General features: G+C 42.8%; 1 long non-coding RNA gene across 1 annotated transcript; it reads left to right on the forward strand.

Moving 5' to 3' along the window:
* The first annotated feature begins 16,336 nt into the window (after positions 1-16,336).
* On the forward strand, positions 16,337-17,363 carry LOC109615598. The gene is made up of 4 exons (XR_002196592.2): positions 16,337-16,536; positions 16,666-16,732; positions 16,937-17,053; positions 17,156-17,363. It is a non-coding gene; the product is annotated as an uncharacterized LOC109615598 (long non-coding RNA).
* Positions 17,364-26,455: the final 9,092 nt, after the last annotated feature.

Below are 26,455 nucleotides of genomic sequence, written 5' to 3' on the forward strand. Positions count from 1 at the left end.
ACCTTTCTTTCCCATTCTGACATTCAGTTTGGAGTTCAGGAGATTGTCTTGACCAGGACCACACCCCTAAATGCATTGAAGCAACTGCCATGTGATTGGTTAAATAGATAATTGAATTAATGAGAAATTGAACAGGTGTTCCTAATAATCCTTTAGGGGAGTGTATAACATTTAAAGATAATGGTTCAAAGGTCCTTCCAACCAAACGGCATGCAAATCCGTTCAGCAAATCCGTTCATCGGAGGAGATGTTGTTAACGAGTTTTTCACAGAAGTCAAAATGGAGGCCATATTGTTTGAGATATTAACTTTTCTTATATAACTTTTAAAGACAATGGTCCAGTGGTCCTTTACACCAATTGTCGACCAAATCTGTTCAGTGGTTTTGGAGGCGATGTCGTTTAAGTGTGTTTTCTTTAACGGCAAAATTGTGAGAAACATCTGTGATGTTTATAGCGCCCCCAAGAGGTATTTCTCTATGGGAGTTTTCCTGTCCATTCCTAACAGACACATTTAGGAGTATGTTTCGGTTCATGCCGTGGGACAGGAGCAGGGGCAGCGGAAGGCCACGGAGCAGGAACAGTGGCGGCGGAAGGCCGCGGAGCACGAACAGGGGTGGCGGAAGGCCGCAGAGCATGAACAGGGGCAGCGGAAGGCCGCGGAGCAGGAAGCAGGGCGGCGGAAGGCCGCGGAGCAGGAAGCGGGGTGTGCCTGATGGCCAGCCTACAGCCTGACCAGCCCGCTCGTGGAGGCTGAAAAACAGGGCCGGAGCAGACCGGGACTAGCCCAGGGCGGCTCGTTGCTGGCGTTGCCATGGTTGACGCGGGCCAGGGCTCTGGAGTGGCCACTGGGGCGACCAGCGTTCTAAGGGGTGTTGGTAGGGGTCCTCCTCCTCGGAGTCTGAATCAGGCCATCCAAGGAGTTCCCCTACTCTCCACTTCTGCTGCCTCCTTTGGGTCTGGTTGGTCATTCTGTCACGTTTGATAAAGGGAGACGGAGGCAGGCAAAGAAGGTTGAGGTGTTTCCTCTTTAATAAACAAAAGCAAAACGGAGTGCCGGGCACTACGAAACACTCAGGAGTTCATAAAACATGACAAGCAGACAAGCACAATGACCGACAGGGAGAAAATGGAGGAGAACAGAAACAGGTGGGGGCTAAACACAGGTGAAATGAATATACTGATTAACCGAAACAAGAACAGGAAAGACCATACAAGGACAAGACAAGGACAAACAGAAAACAAGAAGTGGAACAGTCCCCTCAGGCTGGGACCATTACAGCAAACAGGAAAACCCAATTATTTATGTAATTCTTTAAGTACCTATTTAATTCGCTTTGAACTTTAAGTTCAAGTATTTGTCAGGGAATTTGTCCAACTTTAATGCATGTCTATGTTACACCAAATAGTGGCGTAACATAGACATGCATTAAAGTTGCTACGTTCATGCATTGTGCACACATCGACAGCAAGATTATTCTAGTTATTAACAATGGGGGATGACTGTAGGTCTCTACCCTCACTACAAGTAGGTGTCAAAACCATACATTCTGACATAAAAGCTATTGAAAGGAAAATACATTTAGCTTGCTCTTAACGTTTGATTAACACAAAACTGAACATACTCATGTTGGAGAAATTACCACAGGTGAGAACAGTCAGAACAGTCAAATGTAACCCTTAGTGCTAAGTGACTTTGATTTGATGGGAAAAGTTGGTAAAGGCCAACCCAGGGGGTCTGCCCCCCATCCTGCCCCCCATCCATGATCAGCTGTGGTCATTTTAATTAGCTCAGCATGAAACAAGCTTTTCCTGAAGCATTTCAGTCCTTGGTAGTGCAACTGAAGAAAACAATCAACTATGGGTGGCAAGGCATTGTCAAAAGATCTCTGCGATAAAGTTGTGGACAGGCACAAGTCAGGAGATGGATAAAAAAAAAATTCAAAGGCTTTATCAGTGCCTAGAAGCACGGTGAAGTCTATAATTAAGAAGTGGAAGGTATTTGGTACAACACAGACCCTCCCTGGGTCAGGACATCGCTCCAAACTGGATGAAAGAGCCAGGAGGAAACTAGCCACAGAGGCTACCAAGAGGCCTACAGCAACTCTGAAGCAGTTGCAGGAATTCATGACAAAGAGTGGTCATTGTGTGCATGTGACAACAATATCACAAATTCTCCACAAAAGTGGCTTGTATGGGAGGGTTGCCGAACGATATGTCTGGTGAAAATCCAATACAGCTCACCATCCAAAAAACAGCATTCCTACAGTAAAGCATGGAGGTGGTAATATCATGTTATGGGGTTGTTTCTCTGCAGCAGGGACTGGAGCACTTGTCAGGATAGAAGGAAAAACTGATGGGGCAAAATACTTTCCAATTCTTGAGGAAAATCTGCTGTTCTCTGCCAGAAAGTTGTCAATGGGAAGAAGATTTACCTTCCAACATGACAATGACCCAAAGCACACAGTGGTTCAAGGAGAAAAAGGTGAATGTCCTTGCATGGCCTAGTCAGAGCCCAGACTTTAACCCCATTGAAAATCTGTGGAATGACTTGAAGACAGCAGTCCACAAATGGTCACCATCAAATTTAACTGAACTTGAGTTAGTAGAGACATATCCCAACAGACTAAAGGCTGTAATTAAAGCAAAAGATGGTTCAACAAAATACTGACACAAGGAGGTGATCCTTTTTCCAACTCAGTGATTGTTTATTTATTAATTTTTTCTGACATGTTGGTGAAACAAACTGTGTCTGTCTCCATTTCAGGCTGCAAAGCAACAAAATGTGATTATTTTAAAGGGGGGTGATTCTTTTCTATACCCACTGTATTTTTGAGGAATCTATTTGGGTGATAAAAAAAAAATATATATATATATATATATATATATAAAAAAGAGGGAGAAAGAAATAAAGATGCTAGATTAGGAAAAGGCACTACACAATATTGGGATTTAATTTAGGTTAGTTAATACAAAACTCACTGGTTAAGACTTGTTGTGCGAGATTCCACCTTTGTTTCCCACATAGTAGAAGTTCTGAGTCCTGCAACAATGACCTTGTCCAATGAAGGGGTACCTCACACCTGTAGCCCTGATCATTCCAAGGCCACACCAAGCCCAGACCTATGAGAGACTGCCTTGGGCTAAGAGAAAGAGTATTGAACACAGATGGTTCGCCAAAGTGTCATTTGTCTGGGTTATGTATTGAAAGCTGCTGAAAAAAGTCTCTCCTCAAGCCGCATTTCCGCCATCTCCAACTGCCCGCAACCAAGATCTCCAAAATAATTGGCCACCTTTCTAGGCATGACAGGATACTGCCGGATGTGGATACCCGAGTATGCTAGGCTCTCCCAAACTCTGCGTGAGCTGGATGCGGACAAAACCAAGAGGCTGATCTGGAGCACGGAAGCCTAGAGCATGTTCACTGAACTGAGGCATGCCCTCCAACAAGCACCTGCCTTGGGCCTACCTGATTACACAAAACCATCTGACCTTTATGCAGCAGAAAAGGCAGGGTTTGCAAATGCAGTCCTCATTCAGAAGCACAACGGGGCTAACAGGCCTGTGGCCTGGTACAGTCACCGCCTGGAACCAGTGGAAAGAAGGATGCCAACCTGTGACCAAGGCCTAGCTGCCGCTGCCTTCGCACTGAAGACATCAGCAGGCTTCACCCAAGGCAGTCAAATTACCCTTCATATAACACACAGCATCGCTGCACTGTTGGAACCAAGGACTCAACACCTGACTGCCCAACGACTGTCCGGATATGAGATTCTGTTGACTGCCCCAAACATCACCATCAAACGATGCAACACTGTGAATCCTGCTGCCTGTATGTCAACAGCTACCGATGGAGAGGAACATCATTCCTGTCCCTCTGAAAACTGCACAATATTCCAAGCCCTGAACAGACCTCCTCTCTGATGCAGAACCAGAGTTCTTCATAGTTGGCTCATCCCGGCGAATGGATGATGGTACTGGACTACAGTCAGGATATGCTGTCATCTCCATAGACAATGGGATCATTGAAAAGGGTGAAAGATGCACAAAGATTACCCTCCCCAACACAGCCGTGCCCACAAGTACCAACCAGGTGACTGGGTCTACATCAAGATCTTCAGGAGAAAATGGAAGGAACCAAGATGGAGTGGACCACACCAGGTCCTTCTGACAACCCACAGCTCTACAAGTATCCGGAAAGGACACCTGGATCCATGCCAGCCACTGTTGAATGGATCGAGAACCTCCAGTCGAGGAGGACAACCCACAGGAGACAGAGGAACAGGCCAACTCGAAGAAGGAGTAGATCTACGGTTCCCCAGTCTCGGTGATACCAGTGGTGGGAACTCTGCTGAGTCTAGAATCAACGGACCCCTCCAATGGAGTACCTAACAATCTGGCGAACAACAAGAGCAATAAAAGGGAGAACTGCTGTTACTCATATATCAATATGAGTAACTGCACTCACAAACCCCACTTGCGCACACACACACACACACCCACACCAGAGTTACTAAAGAAGGAGACAGGTAAGGCCTGAAGTCAAAGGCATAGAATGTCAAGAGATCTCAGTTTTGTAGCAATATTCAAAGCACGGCTACAGAGTACATGCTTCTGGCCATCCAAGAATATGCAACAGGATCATATTGTATGGTGGGAGGGCTAAATCCAGAGATGGGGACAAGTCACACATGGTCAAGTCCAAGCAAGTCTCAAGTCTTAACCATCAAGTCTCAAGTCACAGTTCAGATAAATCAAGCAACTCAAGTCAAGTCAAGGGTTCACCCTAAGCAAGTCAAGTCGAGTCCTTATAAGTTTCAAGTCAAGTCACAGTACTAAAGAGATGAACACACACACACACACACTGTCCCCTGTCTCTGACGTGCGCTTGGTGCGAAGCTCGATTTCAAAATCAAATATTTTTCTGCTCCGCGGTACGATTTTTTGGGGGGATCTTGAATCAGCCTGAAGGGGTTGTATTCGCTATAACAACCGCCTCGCTATACCTTATCCCGCTTATTACATGGCTACCTACCAAATAAATCAATAATTTGACACAAAATATTGATTTCAAAAGGAATTTATTGATTTAAAAACGATTGTATTGCTTGCTCTAAAGAAAATTGTCCGTTCCGTCTCTGGTTAGAATCCTGCTGCGTCCATAGCAACGCGCTGTTTTTAATGGCAACGGTCTGTTATCAAGAAATAACACGCATTCTGCACTGGAATTCAGCCAATACATGTAATAAGGTCTAATATGACAACCTTATAAACTAATTATTGTGACTGAAAAACTGCCTAATATGTAATTACGCTGTAATTATTCTTGTCTGTATGAGTAAAAAAAAAAAAAAAAACTCTTCGAAATGTTTAGGTGCTAGTAATCACATCGGCGCTTCCATGTTAGCCTTTCATGCAGTAAAGTTAACTGTTATGGTGTAAGCACAATGCTTTTTAGTTTCCACACGCAGTCCACAAACACTTGAAAATGCGCACATTTAATACAGACATTATGGCCTACGTGTAATAATATACATGCCCGCTCATTTTAAGATGCCCATCAACATTAAAATTCAGGCTATGCCACTGTTATAGTCAAATTCCCTTACATTTATTTACCAGATGTATTCTGTAATGATAATGGTCACATTTCTTACAAGAAAAAAATATAAAAAATATGCAACCAAGGCCAAATTATGACAAACAAAATTAATTACTTAATCGTTATAGATCTTAGTGAAACTGAGATTACTTTCTTACCTTTCCTTGTGGTTCTTAAAATGACGAATGACATTTGACGTTGTTGCATATTTTGCATCTGGCAAATCTTTTTTTATTCACACGGTCCAGTTCAAAGTCCTTGTATCCAAACGACACTATTTGTGGAGCTCGACTAACGTTACTGTCTGCCATGTTTGGCGCGGTTTGAATTGTGCAGCGTTAAAGGCACATACGCTGATTAGTGCTGCTGATGTCACAACATACAAAATAATTTTATTGCTGTTTGTTTATTATAAGTTCAAGTCATTGTCGAGTCTTCCACTTCAAGTCAAGTCTCAAGTAACTTGTTCTTAAGTCAAAGTCAAGTCAAGTAATTTTCATACTTTAATCAAGCAAGTCAAAAGTCCTGAAAATTGTGACTGGAGTCAGACTCGAGTCAAGTCATGTGACTCGAGTCCCCCACCTCTGGCTAAATCTAACCAATAACGAGGGATGGAACCCAACTGTATTCACCTCTGGAATAGGATACTGTCAGCACACCTTACAAGCATATGAATTCTCTACACCCACAATTAGAGAAGGATCTCTCTCATACACATTACACATAGACGAGGAACTAGAATTCCCTCACCAGTTCTACTCTGTATGTATGTACATTGTCCTTACTGCCACAGGAAGGGAGAGCGTCCGTAGCAAAGTTCTGTCCCCAATCAAGGTGTCCAAATGCAGGAGTCCAGCCATGGAAAGAAGGCAGCCAAATGAAGAAAGTGGAGAACTTGCATCCATCTTCTCCTCACTAAAGAGTGAACTTTCAACTCCCACATTCATAGCTCAGAAATATGTCACCCCTGAAGAAAAGGTTTAGAACGAACAGCCATCTCAAATTCATTTGTAAAAACACATTACATGTAAAACAGAGTAGACATACAGCGTCTATGTAGGAATATTTCATAAAATTTTGTTATTTCACATTAACCGAATGAAGAGTAATGGAACCTCTCATGTGATCACTTGTATATTAATTGTTAATTGATAAAACATTTAAACCAGGGCGCATATTTTTTTTCAAACAGTTTAATTTGTTAAGAGAGAGTGATGAACTGTGCTCTGGCTCGACTATGTTCCCATGGTCAGTGCAATGAGTGGTTATTGTTATATCATATTGAGGACAGAAGGATCTTTGGCTTGTGCCTTGACTCTCTTGCAAAATCTTGGGAGAATGAGAGAAATCACCTCTTAACCATCACGCTACCAATATTTCCAACAGTGGTTTGGGGGGTGGATCCCAGAGGGATGGTGGAAGATTAGAGAAGGATCCATCCAGAAATTAGCATTATGGGAGGAGCTAATATCATTGTACATATATATATATATATATATAATATACTGTACAAAAGTGTGTTTCCGAGGTTTGGAAGTTGGTTGTTCTGCAGACTAACATGGGTTGGGTTGCTCTGCAGATCCAGCACGACTTTATTACCTTAATAAAGTCTACTATTGAATTCACAAACTCCTGAGTTGTTTGAAAATGTTGGCGGGAAAAAGGGGAAATTTTTTTCACAACACTTAAGCGCCACATGACGGCTCTATGACTGCCCATCACCCATTGCTCCCAATCCACCCCATGATACCGGAACCACCCACTAAAGGTGGGACTGGAAATGTGTATAGTCAGTTAGCCCTAGCACACGCCAAGGCTATTGGTACCCCCACATAGTTCCAGAATGGGGTACCTCTGATGTACATCCCAGTATCTGAATGTGATACATCCAGTTTCCAACCCCGAATCACTATCCATGTCAAATTCTTGATCAGACTGTATAAGTAAAAGCGTAGCTCCTTGGTCTTCTATCTGTAGCAGACACCTGTGACATAGCATCTTTGGATGCTATGTCACAGGTGTCTGCTACATAGCATCTTTGGATGGAACATATTGGGCATGTGGTACCCAGGTGTATGACTGCCTTCCCAGAAACTGGAACTGGTACTTGCGGACTAGCCTATGTCATTTCAGCTAAGCAAATCCCAAATTAATTTTCCAGCATTGGTAAACAAGGGAGACAACGAAAAGGTGACGTCTCTTGGTTGACCCATAAACAGACGTGGGGAACCAGAACTATGGGTGTGTTATTGCCAATGTATGGGGTGATGCAATCTTTAGATCAGATGTGAGACCTAGCTATGGAAATAGAACACCTTGCCAATGTCACTGCCATGTCTAGCAATCTGATGTCTAGAGAGCTAGGAGCTGTATGTTTGCTTGCACTACAGAATAGGGCTGCTTTAGGCTATTTGTTGGCATCCCAAGAAGGTACTTGTGCACTGATAGGTCAAGAGTGCTCTTACCGTTATACCAACTATAACTCCACTGTTGTTGAATTAGTTAATGAAATGAAGGACATCTCTCATCAAGGCACACCTTGAAGAAGTTCCAGGTCCATTCACCTGGCTAACCAAACTATGGGGACAGTATTGAACGTGGTGGTTAGTATTTGAATGGGTGTGCTCAGTAACAATTCTATGTCTGCTAATATTCCTACTGAGTTGTTGTTGCCGAATTGCCATAAGCAAATGTGCAGGTACCCTTGATCAGTTTAGTATTGTAATGTGAGAACAATCTAACATCTGTACCCTTCAAGATTTTTCTCCCTTGGTTCACACTGATTCTCACTTACACTGATATGCATCACAAGTCCACACATAGTTTTAAAGCCTGGAGTTGTCACGATGGTATACATCAAACCTGGAAGGGGCCCTGGCCTAGTGTGGTGAATCATCCACCAACACACACATGGATGCTATGCGGATATCCAGAATTGGTGTGTGATAAACAATTTTTTCCCTTTAGGTTATAATAGGATTTTTTTTATGTATAACCAGTAATAATTTCTTGTTGACGTAGCTTATGAAAGTAATAGTCTACCATTAGTCATCAAGGCACTGATAGAAAAAGCCATAAGCAGTGGTAAAATGTATGCATTTAAAATTATACTCATGTTTCTCTTTTACTTAGGTTTTTGTCTATAAATGGAGAATTGTTGAGAACATGATTTTGGGGTGTCTCATACATTACAAAAGCCTAATCAAGGGGTATGTCATATCAACATTTTATACCTTGATTGTTTGTCATCATGTATTGCCCAATTTCTGTATCCTGATCAAAGTTATTTCCTATCCTGGTAATTAATTATCATAATCAACAGTAAGAATTGTATGTGTGGCTAACCTAGCCTACGTTGAATCAAAATGATCATGGGTGTAATTTTGGAGTATACTGTAATTGATATTCTGTTACCAGTAAATGTTCTCCTGTATTTCATGAGATAGTTGAGAAGTAGACCAAGAGTTTAGACTTGGATGAGAACTAATTGAATAAATGTAAATGTGGGAGAGTGCCGGTTTTCATTTTGGAGAAAACAAAGGAGATGGCATTAGAATTTGGCGCCAGTTCCCCAGAGTTTTCACACCTTTTGTGACAAAGAAATCAACCTTTTGGTCAAGAGTAAATAAAGCCCCCTGTAACAATAAGACTTGGACCAACCCATACTGCAGTAGTTTATCTTCTGACGTGCTGTTGACTTGCTCCCGTGCAACTGGAATATATCAACATAACCAACTGGTATCTGGGGTTTGAAGACTTGATTGTTATCGTTTTAACATAGTGGGAATCGTTGAGTTTCAACAATACACTTAAACAATCCCAAACAAGTTCCGCTGCCCTATTACTTTTATTTAAGTGCCCTTCTTAATTATTTGTTGCTAATATACAGTATCTCACAAAAGTGAGTACACCCTGTCCCCTCAAAATAACACAACACACAGCAATTAATGTCTAAACTGCTGGCAACAAAAGTTAGTACAGTGAAAATGTCCAATAATCAAATATTTACAAAGATGTGAGGGGTGTACTCACTTTTGTAAGATACAGTAGCTCTGAAGTGGCAGCTACGTGTTCATTCAGATTAAACAATCATTTGCCTGGAAATAATGGAGGATTTGGGATCAACTTTGGTTGTCCAACAGGCAAGTTCCCAACAGGCAAGTTGATCCCAGCAAAAACATAACAGCTACTGCAGTGATTGGTTATATGGGAGTGTAATAACGATGTAGTCGAAATAGTGAACTGCTTCCCGAGCCAGAATCGCGACACTCATCTAACCTCAGCATTCCACTGCACAAATCGCTAGTCGATACTACATATCACTTTGAATTAATGAGAGTTGGGTGAGTGGCTTTGTTATGTGTATCAGGTCCTTTATCTGGGAGAGCTGGTGCTGCCATCTTTGCATCCTTTGTTGTTACTCGCTACTAGAGAAAAGTAATGCTACGTGTAGCTACATAGGTTATAAGTGATTACTCAAATGTAATAACTAATGCGTTACGTTACTCGTTACCTTTAAAAAGTAGTCTGACTACTGTAACACGTTACCTATTAATGCATTACCCCCAACACTGGTCATCACTGAAATTAACTAATTCTCCTACGGGGGATTAACCTTTCCAGCAAACCACACTTTCTGTTTGGAAGTGACAGAAGATTTCACAGTTGCATATTCCAGGTAGAGTACCACTGGACACTGACATTGCACCCTGGTGGGAGGATACATTCTATGACGAAAACACCTGGTCATTGAAGGAATCCATAGCGATGGTGAAACAGCTTCTACAGGACACCAACTACCACCTCACTCAGGCACAGGTGGAAGTAAAACTCCTGACCAGCACCTCCACTTTGGCTTCGAGATATGAATATACGTGGTGGTAAACATCTCTCCGGAACACCAATGCAACGTCACTAGCTTTGGTCCCCCTCAATCTCTCTAGACTGAAAGGGGCCAAAGGAGGATTGTTTTGAAGGTTTGTGAAGGGGTCGTGTTGTCTGGTGTCCCAACTCAGTGGGACATCCTAATCTCACACCAATGGGCCTATTTTCTTCCTGAAAGGAATGGACATACATGGTGGGGGCCATGGTATCCCCATCCACTCTGACGAACCAGGTGTGTAGATGGACATATCAACAAAGTAGAAATATGACTTTTGTTGGATTAACTTCACTGATGTTTTGTCTTTTAATATGTCTCATAAAGGGATAAACTCTACAGTAGGTTTCAATGATGTACATGTTTGTACATGTATTGTTTGTTACAGGTAAATGTTTGCTGGATGAAGAATCCTGCAAGACCAAGTGTCTAGCTTTGGATGATGCTAATTGGATATATGTAAATTTGTGAATGCCAGTTTCTTTATATTCATTGTTTTAGCGAGGTTTGGAATTATAGATGCAATGGGAGAGTTTGGAATCGGTCTGTCTGGGTGGGATAAATATGGAAGCTTGACTTAATTCTTGGAGTCTATTGTTAACAGAAGCTCCTGGCCAGGTATCATCTTGATCTGCAACACAACCAGGAGGACTTTGGACAGGGGCAGCAACGAGCCTGGTACTCGGGAGGTGTTTAAATGGAGCAGGAGACAAGGCAAATTTAGAGATTGCATTCCTTAGGGTTACAAGGATTTACAGTGGAGAAATAGAACTGACCCTACTCCCCCGGCACAATAACATAGCAGCGTACAACCTTGGGGCTGAGACGGAAGTCCAATCACACTGGGGCCCTATCCGGTAGAGGCTACAGACAGCGCCTAAAAGGCAGGAAGTTAATCCACCCACATTGTCAAGCATCAACCAAAGGGACGCCAACCAAAGAGACACTAACCGCAACCACCCTGAAATGAGGGCTGAGTATTGCCAGCAGAGTTCACCCCAATTGTACAATAGGCGCGATGGCAAGAGATTGCATTCCTTAGGGTTACAAGGATTTACAGTGGAGAAATAGAACTGACCCTACTCCCCCGGCACAATAACATAGCAGCGTACAACCTTGGGGCTGAGACGGAAGTCCAATCACACTGGGGCCCTATCCGGTAGAGGCTACAGACAGCGCCTAAAAGGCAGGAAGTTAATCCACCCACATTGTCAAGCATCAACCAAAGGGACGCCAACCAAAGAGACACTAACCGCAACCACCCTGAAATGAGGGCTGAGTATTGCCAGCAGAGTTCACCCCAATTGTACAATAGGCGCGATGGCAAGAGATTGCATTCCTTAGGGTTACAAGGATTTACAGTGGAGAAATAGAACTGACCCTACTCCCCCGGCACAATAACATAGCAGCGTACAACCTTGGGGCTGAGACGGAAGTCCAATCACACTGGGGCCCTATCCGGTAGAGGCTACAGACAGCGCCTAAAAGGCAGGAAGTTAATCCACCCACATTGTCAAGCATCAACCAATATCTTGTATTTTGTCTGTGTAAATTACTGACTTTATTTGTCACCTTTTCTACAACTTCCAAAGAAGTTGGGACACTGTAAAATGGAAATAAAAACAGAATGTTTGATGTGCAAATCATTTAAACCATATATTCAATAGAAAATAACACAAAGACAACATATGAAATGTTGAGACAAAAAATGTGTATTGTACCTCTAACTTTTGAATTTGATGCCAGCAACATGTTTCAAAAAAGCTCAGACGGGCAAAGAATTACTGGAAAAGTTACAATAATAGAACCTGGTGGAACATCTCACAACTAATTAGGTTACTTGGCAACATGTCAGTAACATGGTTGGGTATGAAAAGAGCATCCCAGAGAGGATGAGTCATTACAGATTGGGATGGGTAAAGAACTCTGTAAAAGACTGTGTGGGCAAATAGTGCAACAATTTACGAATAACATTTCTCAAGGTAAAATTGCAAAGACTTTGGGCATCTCATCATCTACGGTAGATAATATTAAATCTCTGTAAGCAAAGGACAAAGCTGAAAACCAAAATTGAATGGCTGTGATTTTTGGCCCCTCATGCTGCACTTAATTAAAAACAGATCCTGTAGTGGACATCAATGTGTGGCCTCAGAAACACTTTCGACAACCATTGTCTGTGAACACTGTCGCTGCATCCACAAATGCAAGTTAAAACGCAATGACGACATCCTTCTCTGTGCCCGAGCTCATTTAAGATGAACTGAGGCGAAGTGGAAATCTGTTCTGTGGTCTGAAAAAACAATATTTGAAATTATTTTCAGGAATCAAGGATAAAAAGGAAAGAGACTATCTGGTTTGTTATCAGTGCATAATTCAAAAGCCAACATCTGTGATGGTATGAGGGTGCATTAATGCACATGGCATGGGTGACTTGCGCATCTGTGAAGAAACCAGTAATTCTGAACAGTTACAAAAAAAGAAATATATAATTGCATTTTTGTTTACATGATGTAAAAGAATATAGGTGCGATTTTTTGATCAATCAAAGGATATTGAACTTGGTCTTGCCATATTTTGAACTTTGAAAGTTTACATGTACATTTTTTAAAAAGCATATGTATAAAATAAAAAATTTCGATGTTATAGAATATTTTGAGCTTGGAATGAAGTTTATAGGTCAATATTTTAAAACAATTGTTGCGATTTAATAGTTTTTCAAATGTTGCTGAATTTTGAAGACTCTAGGTGTGACTTTTTGATCAAATCAAAGGTTGTAAATGTTGTTTAGCCTAGTATAGAATATTTTGACATTGGAATTAAGCTATGTAAATGTAAAAGTTATTGTGATATAACAGCGTTATTCAAATTTTGAAAATGTGTATAAAATCTAGGTGTGATTTTTTATTCAATGGTTGTGAAAGTGTTCCAACATAATATTGAGTATTTTGAACTTGGAATAACAGTTCTATGATATTTCTTAAAATTGAAAACTGTGTTTTCTTAAAGTTTGCGTGATTTTGAAGACTCTAGACGTGACTTGTGGTTCAAATCAAAGGTTGTAAAAGTTGTACAGCCAAGAACAGAATATTCTGACTTTGGAATAAAGTTATGCACATTTTTGAAAAAGTTATTGTGATATATTAGCTATTCGAAATGCTAGAATTTTTTTATTAAATCTAGGTGTGATTTTTTTGTAGAATTTGTCGAGCCTACTGGAGAATATTTTGAACTTGGAATTATGTTTCTATGATACTTCCTGAAAACAGTTTTTGCGATAAAGCTGTGTTTTTCAAAGGTTATGTTATTTTGAAGACTCTTTTTGGATAGAATCAAAGGTTGTAAAAGTTGTCCAGCCTGAGATAGAATATTTTGACCTTGTAATTACATTTGATTTTACTGCAATTTTCAATATTAGTGAATGTGTATAAAATATAGGTTTGATTGTTTGATGAAATCAAAGGTTGTAAAAGTTGTCCAGCCTAGTATAGAATATTTTCAATTTTCACATGAATGGCAGGACCCAAGGTTTCCCTGCAGAACTTTGCCCAAAGCATCACACTGCCTCTGCTGGCTTGCTTTCTTTCCATAGTGCATCTTGGTGCCATTTGTTCTCCAGGTAAGCAACACACACGCACCCGGCCATCCACATGATGTACAAGAAAACGTGATTCATCAGACCAGGCCACCTTCTTCCAGTGCTCCGTAAACAGTTGTGATGCTCACGTGCCTATTGTAGGCGCTTTCGGCAGTGGACAGGGGTAAGCATGGGGACCCTGACTAGTATTTGTCTATGCATCCCCATACGCAACAAACTGCGATGCACTGCGTGTTCTGACACCTTTCTATCAGTACCAGCATTAACTTTTTCAGCAATTTGAGCTTCAGTAGCTCATCTGTTTGATTGGACCACACGGGCCAGCCTTCGCTCCCCACGTGCATCAGTGAGCCTTGGCCACCCATGATGGTGTCGCCGGGTCACCACTCTTCCTTCCTTGGACCACTTTTGATAGGTACTGACCACTGCAGACTGGGAACACCCCACAGGGGCTGCAGTTTTTTCATTTTTCTTGCTTCTAACACATCAACTTTGAGAACAGAATGATCACTTGCTGCCTAATATATCTGACCCACTGAGAGGCGCCATGATAACAAGATTATTCACTTCACCTGTCAGTGGACATAATGTTACAGCCCTTCCAACAGGCAACACAGAATAATGCATGTAAACAAATTAACATTTTTGAAAAGGGTATAAGGGACATTCCATATACCAAAATTACAAAATTAAGTGGATGTTATTTGTAAAGGGGGAGTGGACATTTTCAAAATAACCATCTATTAGTAGCTACTGTCAAAAAACACTGAGCTGGAGCTGGAGTAGACAGATTTCTTTGTTCACACAGGTGCCCCCAAGAACAGCGATATGCATAAAATTGCACCTCCGTCTTTGCCTGGCCTGTTGAGCTCATATCCGATTCTGTGAGTAAGAAAGAAAAGCTGAAATATAAAAAAAAACTCCTATACACATTATGGTAACAAAGTGATAACATCAAAAACCTGTCCTGGAGAACTAGGTTGTATACTGGTTTCTATAGGGTGGGCTATAATCCCACTATAGTAATCCCACTATAGTAAATATTCTCGGTCACGAATTAGAACCATCCTATCACCGTTCGTATCTTTAATTTCTTCGAATATCATTAGGAGCAACACTGATAGGATTCTTTTGGTATTCTCTTATTTAGATTTTTTTTAGAAAGCAATCCAACTGTTTTAGACTTCACTTACAACAATTTTCATAGGAATACACATTACAATATGAAAACTCCAATAAAATCATATAGAATCTTTACAAATCATGAAAGTTTACACAAAATTTACGAGACCAAAATCGTAATTATCATTTTTAGATCGTTATCTATATGCTAAATAATTAGCTTTTAAAGGGAGAAACAGAAGACTAGGCACCATGTCTCACCAGCACCATGTGGTCTGTAGAACCAGGCAATAAGAACATAAATAACTTTCGAATAATAATATGCTCTATCCCGGAGATCTTATTCAAGATGTCACGTTACGATTTGTATTAGCCAACCTTCCCTTCCGTATGAGACACATTCTCCTCCACACTGTTCTCCAAACAGCACTGCGTAGCGCTGGGCTGCCCCAGATGTACAGGGCTGGTGTGACCACTGCGTTAAACCTCGCCATGGTGGCAAATAGGTTCGTTGCCTCATTTCTAAACCTGAGTCCACTGTAGGTTAGCTGTCGAACTATGATATTGACAAAGGAAGGCGCCCACAAGGCCAAAAAGAATATGACCACAAACACTATAATGCGCAGAGACTCTTTCTTGTTGTCTCTCTCAGCGCTTGGCGGCTCACGCCCTAGCTGGTTTCTAGCTATAATGTATAATTTTATGGTCATCAATAGCTTAGTGATAACTATTATCTGCAAAGTCATAACTCCGAATGCATTGATCTGCGCAGCTTTTGAGGTGGGAACCATGTTTTGCACCGTTAATATGGAATATGTGTAAATCCAACAAAACGCACAAATGGTCATGACAAACGAACGAGAGATGAAGCGATTATAAAAGAAGGGGTGGCAAACGGCAAAGTATCGGTCAAATTGAGCAAACAAAAAGGTTAACACATTCACACCTAGTAATGAAGGCAAAATGTAAAACGTCCCATTCCTGGATGGGTAGCCTTCTTGAACGTCGAACAGACCGAGGTAGAAAACCGAAAAACCAGTCAGTGTGTCACTGATGCTAGTGTTTAACATGAAAATAAACCGGTTCTGTATTCGCAGAGACCTAGTGCTAAATATGCCTATCACCACGGAACCAGCGATGATCACCGCACTGGTAGCGAATAAAATATGAAAACAAAAGATTAAAAAGTCCTCGGGGCGTTCAAAGTCAACAGACAGTGGAATTGTTGCGTTTAAGAACATGGCGACTCCATCATACAACGAGCATCGAGTCTTTATTTATAGCAGAAATACTGCATCTACGCTGAGAGTAATCCTCCGGGTCAAGGCATTGCCCCCTGAGTATGTTTACATTTTTTTATTACCGTCATAAGTTATAGATTGGTCCGGAAATTGGAATATACAAACTGTACGAAATGGCCTTATCTAATTGCCTAACCACGCAAATGTGGTTTAATGTTTGATATTCAGAGTTCGCTTGTTGACAGCGCACCCCAAAAAGGTCCTACAAAGATGACAGCGATATAAATAGAATCAGGTGAAGGTAGAGCACAGCACACCCTTTGGTTCGTCATTTTCCGTTTTCAAAAAACTATTTTACGTTTCATTTGAAAGGAGACACTGTAATTTGTAGGAATTATAGATCAGTGCAGGAAAGTATAACACAATAGATTTGGCAGAAGATAAAACAAACCAAAAACATGTTTTTTTTTGTGTAAATTAATTAATGTTTGAAATGCAGTGGGGAAGGCCAAAAATGGAGTAGGAAGCTGAAGACACTTCCACTAGATCCACTAGATGGCAGCAGTGCTGTTTGGAAAACAGTGTGGAGGAGAATGTGTCTCATACGGAAGGGAAGGTAGGCTAATACAAATCGTAACGTGACATCTTGAATAAGATCTCCGGGATAGAGCATATTATTATTCTAAAGTTATTTATGTTCTTATTGCCTTACTCACAGAATCGGATATAACCTCAACAGGCCAGGCAAAGACGGAGGAGCAATTTTATGCATATCGCTGTTCTTGGGGGCACCTGTGTGAACAAAGAAATCTGTCTACTCCAGCTCCAGCTCAGTGTTTTTTGACAGTAGCTACTAATAGATGGTTATTTTGAAAATGTCCGCTCCCCCTTTACAAATAACATCCACTTAATTTTGTAATTTTGGTATATGGAATGTCCCTTAAATACCCTTTTCAAAAATGTTAATTTGTTTACTTGCATTATTCTGTGTTGACTGTTGGAAGGGCTGTACCCTGTGGTTATTTTACCTTGAATGTGAAGTGGTGTACACTGATCAGCCATAACATTATGACCACTGACAGGTGAAGTGAATAATCTTGTTATCATGGCGCCTCTCAGTGGGTCAGATATATTAGGCAGCAAGTGATCATTCTGTTCTCAAAGTTGATGTGTTAGAAGCAAGAAAAATGGGCAAGCGTAAGGATCTAAGCGACTTTGACAAGGGCCAAATGGTGATGGCTAGACGACTGGGTCAGAGCATCTCCAAAACTGCAGCCCCTGTGGGGTGTTCCCAGTCTGCAGTGGTCAGTACCTATCAAAAGTGGTCCAAGGAAGGAAGAGTGGTGACCCGGCGACACCATCATGGGTGGCCAAGGCTCACTGATGCACGTGGGGAGCGAAGGCTGGCCCGTGTGGTCCAATCAAACAGATGAGCTACTGAAGCTCAAATTGCTGAAAAAGTTAATGCTGGTACTGATAGAAAGATGTCAGTTTGTTGTGTATGGGGCTGCATAGACAAAGACCAGTCAGGGTGCCCATGCTTACCCCTGTCCACTGCCGAAAGCGCCTACAATAGGCACGTGAGCATCAGAACTGTTTACGGAGCAATGGAAGAAGGTGGCCTGGTCTGATGAATCACGTTTTCTTTTACATCATGTGGATGGTGCGTGTGTGTCGCTTACCTGGAGAACAAATGGCACCAAGATGCACTATGGGAAGAAGGCAAGCCAGCAGAGGCAGTCTGATGCTTTGGGCAAAGTTCTGCAGGGAAACCTTGGGTCCTGCCATTCATGTGATAATTGCAAATTCAAAATATTCTATATTACGCTGGACAACGTTTACAACCTTTGATTTCATCAAACAATCAAACCTATATTTTATACACATTCACTAATATTGAAAATTGCAGTAATAACATAACCTTTGAAAAACAAAGCTTTATCGCAAAAACTTTTTTCAGGAAGTATCATAGAAACATTTTGAACCAAGTTCAAATTATTCTCCAGTAGGCTCGACAAATTCTACAAGGCAGCGTTATGTAGAAGCCACCGTCACCCATGTTGATCGCAGTCAATGTAAATGACGTGATCCTGTAAGTCCTGGAGTTTTATTCAGTTTCTAGGTCAAGCACTTGTTCCGATGGTATCCAGCTGTTGAATTTCTCACGCCAACCAAGCCATTTCACAAGACACATTTTCTTCCCTTTCTGTACTTTCTCATCCAAAGTTTTATCCTTAGCCACAATTATTTTCAGCAATTCCGGTTCATAAAAGTTCCCAACTATCACATCACCATCGTAATCTTTTATTCTATATACAGGAGGTACCTGAGGAATGCATTCTGTTATTGTAAAATATTCATCTGTGTACCCTTTTTCTTAGCCTTTTGAGAGCCTTTGATCCCCAACCTGGAACTTGTAGCTTTGATTACCATTTCTCGTTAATGTTGTAGGTTCTTGAGAAATTATCTAACATTTTCTTCACAAACGTTTTTCTTCACAAACATTTTTCTTCACTACCGATAGTAGCTATGGTTGTATCCGTGAACTAAATCTTGAATAACCTCAACATAGCAATGAGTTTTGGCAGCTGTGAGATACCTGCACATTCGTGATTTAATTGTTTTATTAAATCTCTCAACGATACTTTTCCTGTAGCATGTTTTATGTTGTACTTCTTCATTAACATTTCAAAACGTGAATTAAAAAACTCTTTCCCCTTGTTCATTTGGACTTTTTGCGTTTTTTTTCCTTCTTTTAATATGTCTTCAAATGCTCGCTTTACCTCGATAGCACTTTTATTTCTCAGCACGCGAATCCATGCGTATTTGCTTAATACATCTATGTGTAAGGTCTGTGCCCTGTTCACGTCATTTCTCACCGGGAACCGGCGCACCTCCTAGACCGCAACCTTCCACACCACATGAACGCATCACTCTTCCCGCCTCACAATCACCAGAATACTGATCACCTGTGTCACTTACCTGTTTCGTTTGTTTTCTCCCAGTATTTAGTTCTTCCACTCCCAGCCTTCTGACTGTGAGGTATTGATTGTTAGTTCGCTGCATCTTTACTAAGCCCTCTTTTTTGGATTGCTACAGTTTTGGATTTTGTGTACAGACCTGCTCCTGCCCGATCTACATTTTGACTCTGATTCCCAGTATAGTCCTTATCTGTGCTTTTGCCCGTCTGTTGGATTACAGTACTTTGACCTTCTGCCTGCCTGTGACCTGGAGACCTGCCTGTGTATGACCCCAGCCTGTACGTCTGACCACGTTTCTACTGTTCCCCGTTGTCAATCAGAGTGGTGCACACCGCAACTGGAGCCACAACACCTGCCTCCGTCTGGTATCGTTACAGAATACCTCAATGTGAAGATGGATCCAGCGGAACTCCATGTGCGCCTCATGTAGCAAGAGGAATGGATGGAGGAGATCTGTCGTCACCTACGCCTGTCGGCACCAACTCCTCATCCTCCTTCTCCACTCCCTTTCTTCGGTGGCCATGCCCTCGAAATACAATGGAGCCCCAGGACACTGTAAGGGATTCCTTATGCAGTGCAGCCTCTAATGTGACCACCATCCTGCCCATTTCCATTCCAACAAGGAGGACTTCATAATTTCACTACTCACCGGCAAAGCCCTGGACTGGGCTGCCTCCCTCTGGGCAGCTAATACCCCTGAACTGGCCTCATCCACCCGGTTCACCTCCTTCTTCAAGGAGGTGTTTGACCACTCAGTGTCTAGTAGACCGGTGGGGGACCTTCTCTGCGACATCACTCAAGGCTGTCGCCCAGCTTCCGAGTACGCTCTCGACTTTTGCACCCTGGCCGCTGGAAGCGGATGGAGCGAACCGGCTCTACTTACAGTCTACCGCAGGGGCCTGAACCGAGACCTTCAAACGGAACTTGCCTGCAGAGGGGATACTACTGACCGTAACCAGTTAATTGGTATGTCCATCTCCATTGACAACCTCATCCGGGATCACAATAAGAGCAGCAGCTCCCAGTCCCGTGGCGAACCTCGACCCACCGTTCCACCTGCTTCCTCAGTCAGTCCCGAACCCAACCAGCTCATCCGAGCCCCACTCACTACCGCTGAGAAACAAAGATGCATCCGGGAGGCCCTGTGCCTTTATTGCGGGGACTCCACTCACCTTCTCAGCCGGTGTCCCAGTTGACCTCCACGTCAAGACGAGCCCCACAATCACCAACTAGGCGTCGTACTAACCCCTGTCAACCCTCCTCTCTGTATTAACTCCCTTGATGGTCAGCCCCTGGGCTCAGGGTTCGTGACACACCAAACAGCCGACCTCCTACTTCAAGTCGGGGCTATTCACTTTGAAACCATCCAATTCCTCGTCATAACGTCTCCCCGGGATCCCCTGGTGCTAGGCTACCCCTGGCTCTGCCTGCACGATCCGCTCATTTCCTGGAAGATAGGGGAACTGCTTTCCTGGGGCCCTGCCTGTTCTGCTAATTGCCTCAGCCTACCGATTCGAGCCACTTCCGTCGAGGAGGCTACATACACTCAACCGGCTCCTCCTGAATATCACGACTACCTGTCTGTCTTCAGTAAGGAGAAAGCATCCACTCTACCTCCCCATCGACCCTGGGACTGCGCAATCAACCTTTTCCCTGGTGCGTCACCTCCAAGGGGACGCATATATCCTCTCTCCCTGCCTGAGACGGAAGCTATGAACAAATACATTGATGAGGCTCTCCAGTCGGGTTCCATACGTCCGTCAACCTCTCCAGCATCATCAAGCTTTTTCTTTGTGGGGAAGAAAGACGGCGGTCTCCGCCCCTGCATTGATTACAGAGGCCTAAACCACATCACGGTTAAATTCCTCTCCCACTGATACCGGCTGCCCTTGAACAGGTGGGCAGAGCCCGGATCTATACAAAGCTCGACTTGAGGAGTGCTTACAAGCTTGTCCGCGTCCGTGAGGGAGATGAATGGAAGACCGCTTTCATCACCCACAGAGGACACTACGAATACCTAGTGATGCCTTATGGACTCACAAACGCACCAGCCGTCTTCCAGTCGTTCATGAATGAGATCTTCCGTGACATGATCGACAGGTTCCTCATTGTCTACATTGATGACATCCTGATCTATTCTCACTCCTTCAACGAACACGTCTCCCATGTACGACAGGTGCTACAGCGCTTACACGAGCATCATCTTCACGCTAAGGCAGAGAAGAGTGCCTTTCATGTCACCACCGTCAACTTCCTAGGCTTTGTTCTGACCCCTGGAGGGGTAAGCATGGATGCCGACAATGTTACAGTGGTGCTCCACTGGCCTCAGCCTAAGACAGTAAAGGAGCTGCAACGATTTCTTGGCTTTGCAAATTTTGTCCGGCGATTCATCCGGAACTACAGCTCCACTGCAGCCCCACTCACCGCCCTCACCAGCCAAAAGACAAGGACGCTAGCTCAGCTCTCTCAGCTTTCGAAAGCCTCAAGAAACTCTTTACATCGGCCCCCATCCTGTGTCAGCCTGATCCTTCTCTCCCATTCGTCCTAGAGGTAGAAGCCTCACAGGTGGGGGTGGGCGCCGTCCTTTCCCAGCGGTCGGGCACTCCACCCAAGCTCCGTCCCTACGCCTTCTTTTCTAAGAAACTCACTCCAGCTGAACGGAATTACGACGTGGGCAATAGGGTTACTAGGTGCTCAAGGTGCTGATGTGCGGTTTCCCACACCCGCTCACTGCGCTGAAACCAGTCGTCGATCGCGGGCACCTGGCCGGGCTCCGTCTCCCAAGGGAATAGTGGTGGTTGATAACCAAGGACACATTGGAAGGGCATAAGCTGGAGGGAAGAGTGCATGAGGGAGTTCTGGGCGTATTCCACCCATGGGAGGAAACGAGACCAGTCACTTGGCTGTTGTTCACAATGCTGTCAGAGGTATTTCCAGATCTCCTGATTGAGCCTCTCCGTTTACCCGTTCGATGGGGGTGATATCCGGAAGACAGGCTGACTGAGACCCCCAGCCGAGCACAGAAGGCCTTCCACACCCTGGAGATGAATTGGGGGCCCTGATCAGACACTATATCCTCAGGGATCCCAAATTGTCGGAAGACGTGCTGAAAGACACACTCAGCTAATTTCATGGCAGTGGGTAGATGAGGCAAAGGAATAAGTCGGCACATCTTGGAAAACCGGTCGATGACGACAAGAATGGTGGTGTAACCGGCTGAGTCTGGGAGGTCTGTGACAAAGTCCATGGCGATGTGGGACCATGGCCTGTGTGGTATAGGCAGGGGCATGAGTTTACCCGCAGGCAGTTGGCGTGGGTGATATCCGGTTCAAGACAAGAATGTCTTGTCTGGCTCAGGTGGTCCACTCCACATCCGATGCATGCTTTGTGTAGAATAGCCCCAACAACGTTTTCCAGAATCATACTTCGATGATTCTGCTTTGATGATCTTTAAAACTTTTGGTACCAGGTCTTTGTCCATTTTATGATAACTCTTGTTAGCATTTGAAATGTATGACAGATTAAGAGGACCTAGCTGATCATCAATCCGGTCAATCCAGTGGTAGTTTCTTGCTGGGTATGCCGGTGGAATCGAGCTGTCGGTGTCAGGGGTTCCGTAGAAGGCTTCAGCGTTGTCATCCCAGGCGTCACACAGCCAGTCCTCCGCCTTGGGTTCTTCAATCACTGCTTGGTTGTAATCTTGAGACTTGTTTCGTAAATTCTTCCGACTGCTTGATAGTCACTGGCAGTCTGTTTGTTTTTATGCTGTGTTGAGAATGGTGTTAACGTAAGGTGGGGCTTCAGGGTCTTACGTCAGTCGAACTGTTTGCAGTCACAATCGACCCAGCTGACATTTTCCGGAAATAGTTCCAATCTAACAGAGTCATACTCTTTCAGCCCCTCAAAAACTTTAAACAGTACATCTACTGTATTATGTGGGCCTTGTTTCGGCCCTAAATAAAACACTTTTCGAAAGGTGCCCCATAATCCGGCATTAAAAATAATTTGATCAGTCACACCAGCCTTAAACACACAAACTGCCACCTCCGGTAGCTCTGGGTTGAAAATGTATTCCTGTGCCAACATATCCTGGTGTAGTTGGTGGATTTGGGTTAAACTCTGCATCGGTTTCTTCAGGGCTGGCATGTTGATTGCATCTCTGCGGTCCATTTGTAATTTCTTACCAAATCGCTGAGCTGTGTTTAAGATGTTAGCTTTCACCGGTGTTTCACCCAAAACATTGATCGCAGCACAATCCTCCATGTTTTGAATTGTGTATGTAAGTTTGCTCAGGCAAGACTGAATGATCATCACCGATGATCCCATTAAACCCATAAAACATGAAAGGTTAACAACCACCGGTTGTAGGCCATCTGTTGCAACACACCAGGGTTTTAGATCTGCCGAACACCATTTGTTGAACACCAAACAGCTTACCGATTTTTATTTCACCCTGGTTCAGGGCGTGCTGTATCAATATATCCTCATCAGAGGCCACATATTCAAGCCATTGGATTGAGCTGTTTGAGAATGTCTTCTGACAACGATTGTAGTTGTCTGAGGGGACCAATGCAATTGTGTCCTTGGTGAGGAATCTGTTGCAAAAGACTTTCATGCAAGCCGAAGCAATCGTAATTGACCAGAATGGGTCAACACTACCACACTCCAGGATCTCAAGTCTGTAGCGCATAAAACCCTCTCTCAAGATGACTACATCATTTAGCCTTTATTTCATCCTTTTCATGCATGACCAAGGTGTTTGCGGAAACAGTTTTGTACCATTGCAAAAACTCATCTTTTCCTTTAGCCATCATGGTATTCACACCGTAGTATTGTGATTCCGGATGGGAGCCAACATAGTTCTCATTCTCCTTGATGTTAATCTTGTAAGGAAAGTAGCCTTTTTTCGAGTGCTTAAAACACATAGCATGTGGCAAGGCCGCCAGCTTCATTGGTAGGAAGCAATGACTATCAATGTATCTCTGATTGAATGTGCTGTCTGTAAAAATCATGAGCTTGCTACCATTAGCAATAGGTGTCATGTCAATACCATTGTTAGCAAGGTACTGCATCAAGAACCATCTAAACCAACTACGGCCGGACACCATGTCTCGTTATAAAAGCTTATTGCGCACACAAAATTTGCAGTGTGTATACCATTCACAGGATTGTCAATTTTCTCAAAACCATAAAATAACAACTGTCAGCTCCACGTTACAATTGGGACTCATGTTAGCCGTGCACTATAGTTGGTAATACTAACGTTGTAATGACAGCCGCAATGGACACAGTATTTCTTCTGGTCACAACTGCTAACCCAACGAACCACACCTTTGTGGAGCTTTTATGCGGTCTATAACAAAAGTCAGAATAACTAATCCACTTACAGTCCAGGCACTGCGTTGTGTTATGGGGTTGGGTTTGACAATCTTCATGAAGACAGACACTAAAGCTATGTTTACAGCCATGATCTCCATGGTTGTTGAAACCTGTATACCACCACTTACAAACACATGACACACCCAGAAAACCCTTCAGATTCATGATACCATAGAAATGGTTATTGTGTAAATACATAAAGACTGTTCTAGGGTGGGTGTCCTCACTGTTTTCAAACCTGGTAAAGTGACCATCCTGTGTTCAATGAAAGACAACAATTTTACACCTTTTAATTTATTCAAACCGAACAATATCTGTGAATGTCACACAATCATCTAATGCTAAACCAGCTCCCGTATGTAGCTCACGACCACTAACCAGGGCCTCAGCATATGTGTACTGTGAATTCAACATACCCAACAAACAAACGGAAAAAACATGTAGAATCATTATTCAACACCACATATAAATGCCTTCTTTTTTTATTGATAATCTGATCTATCAATAGTGTTTGAGCATTACGCTGGGGGCAACACCCTTGCGGTTGTTGACAATTTGTACCACCAGCTCTTGTGATTCATCAATCATAACCGTGGCATTACTCTGCATAACACATTGAAGTAAATTACCAAACCTGTGTGGAATCTGAGCATTGATAATTCCCATATGAATGTACGTTTCATTGAAGGTGCATGTGTCTAGATGATGAGAACAACAGAAACCTCTGTTTAGATTATCTCTCTGTAACAGAAACCTCTCTGTTCATCTCTCTGTAGGAATGTTTACGATGGCCATATGGCATGGGGGGTTGACTTCTAAAAACATGGTCTTTGCTAGTTAGAAACGCCTTCAATATATATATCAGTTTGTAACCAGCATTACAATGAGAAGAAGATAGAACGTTCACCGAATGACATCTGTGCTGTAATTTTCCAACAAACTTTGTTGAAGTCTAACACTTCCCCGAATTGGTTTGTTGGAAAGGAGAATAAAACACTAGGAGTCAGGTCAATTACCGTATCATATGTCCATTTATTACAGAAGCTTCTGGAGACCCATGTCGCCGCACAATGTCTAAGGATCAACATTCAACAGATCATTTTATACTTCTACTACGCCCAAAAGATAGAGTCGTTAAATTCACAAAACAAGTGTGCTATTGTTCCAGTTCCAGTTCTATTCCTTATAAGGATAAACGCAAACATCTTCTTGTCCCCTCCTGGTTTCTGTCTGGCCTGTCAGACTATGTGTGTGTGTCTCTAACCTGTGTCCTGTTTCTCAAAAGACAGACATACTAAATCTTTCTCTCCCCGGCAACCGCTTGAACAGGGTTTCCTATTCTCCTATTTGCTCCTTCAGGTTCAGCTCATATTACAAACATTTAATATTTTGTTTCATTGGTTACAACAGCTTATAACAATTCACTAACTTATATAATCAATACATCTACAACTTGAGCGAACTTCTCCCTCGATTTGATACGGGTTCTACATTATTTGACCGCTATACGAAACCGCCAATTTCTAACACCTGCGTTCATTATATTAATCTGCTCTCATGGTCACGTGTACGGAGGATATCAGACATTCATCAATCAACTCAAACTGCAGATGATCATCAGGCCCATTTACAAAGTCTGATGCTCTAATAATCAAAGT

The sequence above is a fragment of the Esox lucius genome, chromosome 13 (assembly GCF_011004845.1).
Source record: "Esox lucius isolate fEsoLuc1 chromosome 13, fEsoLuc1.pri, whole genome shotgun sequence".
NCBI lineage: Eukaryota > Metazoa > Chordata > Actinopteri > Esociformes > Esocidae > Esox > Esox lucius.